We start from the raw sequence: 567 nt of genomic DNA, 5'->3' as shown, positions 1-567 counted from the left end.
AGGATTGAATCTATATTGATTGATCTATATAAACCTTCTTTTGAGTGATCATGTGAGAGATATCCTGTGGCTCAGTGTATGAGAAATTTACCAGAGAATTCGCTAATCAATATGCTGTTCAATCTTAATTTTTGGGAAAGTTGAAAACTTTACATAAGATTTCTTGATGGGTTAAGATAGCAATGATTTTGTCAATAGATTAGAGAGTAAAAGACTTTCTCTTTCATTTCAGAAAAGCGTTTCATTTTTGCAGTTGCAAGAAAAACACCTCTTTTCTCTCTATAAATTGCAATATGAATAATGTAGAGTCCAATGTCCTTATCAACATGATTCCAACCACTATTAACTGCAAGCTCATTTTTCGACCAAACTAAACAAAAAAGTCTTAATATGTAAGCATTTTCTCTTTCAACGCAGATTTGAAGGGTATTAGCGCAGTTTACATTTATAATTGTGTGTGAGGATTAGTTCAATTTCGCAAATTTAATTAAAACATCCTGTGTTTCAGCATTCCTAAAAATTGTAGTCAATACTACATGAAGACGTTCTATGACCTCAAGCATAAGG

The sequence above is a fragment of the Xenia sp. Carnegie-2017 genome, unplaced genomic scaffold (assembly GCF_021976095.1).
Source record: "Xenia sp. Carnegie-2017 unplaced genomic scaffold, XeniaSp_v1 HiC_scaffold_7, whole genome shotgun sequence".
Classification (NCBI taxonomy): Eukaryota; Metazoa; Cnidaria; class Anthozoa; order Malacalcyonacea; family Xeniidae; genus Xenia; species Xenia sp. Carnegie-2017.
The sequence above is the reverse complement of the archived record's forward strand: the minus strand, read 5'-3'. Positions refer to the sequence as shown.